Here is a 2,596-nt window from a genome sequence, read left to right on the forward strand (position 1 = left end):
CCCCCAATTGCTCCCTCCCTCCCCTGGCCCTCCACCTAGCCATCATATTAATGCTAACTGCATTCTCTCTTCCATGCTCCCCATCCCCACGACCAACTATCAACTACTAATTTGTACTTCTTTAACCCTTCACCCCATTCTCCCAGCCCCCAACACTCCTCCCCTGTCCGTCACCAAATTGTCCACTATATTTGTGAGTCTGTTTTTGATTAGTTTGTTCTTTTTGCTCCTTAGATTCCACATATAAGTGAAATCATATGGCATTTATCTTTCTCTGTCTGACTTATTTCATTCAGCATAATAACTTCTAGGTTCATCCATGCCATTGCAAATGATGGAATTTCATTTCTTCTAATGGCTGAGTAATATTCCACTGTATATATGAACCATAATTTCTTTATCCAATCATCTGGTGAGGGCATTTAGGTTGCTTCCATATCTTAGCTATTGTAAATTGTGCTGTCATGAAAATTGGAGTGCATAGATCTTTATGAATTATTGTTTTGGTTTTCTTTGGATAAATACCCAGAAGTGCAAGTGCTAGGTCAAAAGGTATATCCATTTTAAAATTTTTAAGAAACCTCCATACTGTTCTCCATAGTGGCTGTACCAATTTGTGATCCCACCAACAATGTATGAGGGTTCCCTTTTCTCTGCATCCTCACCAACACTTGCTGTTTTTTGATTTACTGATGATAGTCATTCTGACAGGTGTGAGGTCATATCTCATTGTGGTTTTAATTTGCATTTCTCTGATGATTAGTGACCTTGAGCATCTTTTCATATGTCTGTTAGCCATCTGTATTTCTTCTTTGGAAAAGTATCTGTTTTGGAGAAGTCTTCTGCCCATTTTTTAATTGGTTTGTTTGTTTTTGTTGTTGTTGAGTTGTATAAGTTCTTTATATATTTTGGATATTAACCTCTTATCAGATGTATCATTAGCGAATATCTTCTCCCAATCAGTCGGTTGTCTTTTTGTTTTGTTGTTTCCTTTGCTGTACAAAAACTTTTTAGTTTGATGTAGTCCCATTTGTTTAATTTTTCTTTTGTTTCCCTTGCCTGAGGAGATATATCTGAAAAGAAATTCCTGTTAGTAATATCAGAGAGTTTACTACCTATGTTTTCTTCTAAAATTTTTTGGTTTCGGGTTTTACATTTAAGCCTTTATCCATTTTGAGTCTATTTTTGTATATGGTGTTAGAAGATGGTCCAGTTGTTTTGGAGGGGGTGGGGTGCGTGTATCTGTCCAATTTTCCCAACACCATTTATTGAAGAGACTGTCTTTACCAGATTGTATATTCTTACCTACTTCATCATATATTAAGTGAGCATATAGGCATGAATTTATTTCTGAGCTCTCTATTCTGTTTCATTGATCAATGTATCTGTTTTTATGGTAGTACCATGCTGTTTTGACTACTGTAGTCTTGTAGTATAGTTTGATATCAGGTAGTGTGATACCTCCAACTTTGCTCTTATTTCTCAAGATTGTCGCAGCTATTTCGGGTCTTTTATGGCTCCATATAAATTTTAGGGTTATTTGTTCTAGCTCTCTGAAAAATGCCATTGGTATTTTGATAGGAATTGCATTGAATCTATAGATTGCTTTGGGTAGTATGGCCATTTTAACAATGTTGATTCTTTCTACCCATGAGCACAGTATATGCTTCCATTTATTTGTATCTTCTTCAATTTTTTTTTCAATGACATAGTTTTCTGAAAACAGGTCTTCCACCTTCTTGGTTAATTTGATTCCTGGGTATTTTATAGTTTTTGACACAACTGTAAGTGGGATTGTTTTTGTAATTTCTCTTTCTTAAAGTTCATCATTGGTGTATAAAAATGCCACTGACTTCTGAATATTTATTTTGTATCTTGCTACTTTACTGAATTCATTGATCAGTTCTAACAGTTTTTTGGTGGACTCTTTAGAGTTCTCTATATATAGTATCATGTCATCTGCAAATAAGGAGAGTTGTACTTCTTCTTTTCTACTTTGGATACATTTTATTTCTTTTTTGTCTTATTGCTGTGGCTAGGACTTCCAATACAATGTTGAAGAGGAGTGGTGAAAGTGGACATCCTTGTCTTGTTCCTGATCTTAGGGAAATGCTTTTAGCCTTTCAAGGCTGGTTTGACTTTTAAAAAAAGGTAATTTACCATCTCAACAGAATAGTGTAGAAAACCTATATATAATTTCAATAGATGCAGAAGAAGCACTTGACAAAATTTAAAAAAAAAATTATGTTAAAACCTAAAGCAAACTAGGTATAGTGGGTAATTTTCTCAATATAAAACTTACAGTTAATATTGCACTTGATAGTGAAAGACTTAAGTCTTTCCCTCCTAAAATTTGGGAAAAAGCAAATATGCCTATTCTTACCACTTCTATTAACCGTTGGACTGTAGGTATTAGCCATTGCAATAAAACAAACAAAAATTTAATTTAATTTAATTCAATTTAAAAGATCTGAAAAGAAATAAAACTGTCCTTTTTTTGTAAGTAATGACTGTTTATACAGATAATTTCGAGTTTCCTATAAAATGATGTCTAAAACTACCAAGTAAATTTAACAAGGTCATAGGACACAAAGTT

General features: G+C 33.8%; 1 protein-coding gene and 1 long non-coding RNA gene across 7 annotated transcripts in view; one reads left to right on the forward strand and one right to left on the reverse strand.

Moving 5' to 3' along the window:
• Nucleotides 1–2,596, reverse strand: part of CALN1 (calneuron 1) — a 537,511-nt gene that overhangs the window by 303,790 nt on the left and 231,125 nt on the right. The gene's annotated exons all lie outside the window — the stretch shown is intronic.
• The window catches only part of LOC111744146, a 12,220-nt gene that overhangs the window by 2,347 nt on the left and 7,277 nt on the right, over nt 1–2,596 (forward strand). Inside the window, exon 2 of the long non-coding RNA XR_002782021.1 lies at nt 1,225–1,227. This is a non-coding gene — a long non-coding RNA (uncharacterized LOC111744146). The remainder of the gene's footprint in view (nt 1–1,224; nt 1,228–2,596) is intronic.

Source organism: Pteropus vampyrus, unplaced genomic scaffold, assembly GCF_000151845.1.
Source record: "Pteropus vampyrus isolate Shadow unplaced genomic scaffold, Pvam_2.0 Scaffold128, whole genome shotgun sequence".
In the NCBI taxonomy this organism is placed as follows: domain Eukaryota; kingdom Metazoa; phylum Chordata; class Mammalia; order Chiroptera; family Pteropodidae; genus Pteropus; species Pteropus vampyrus.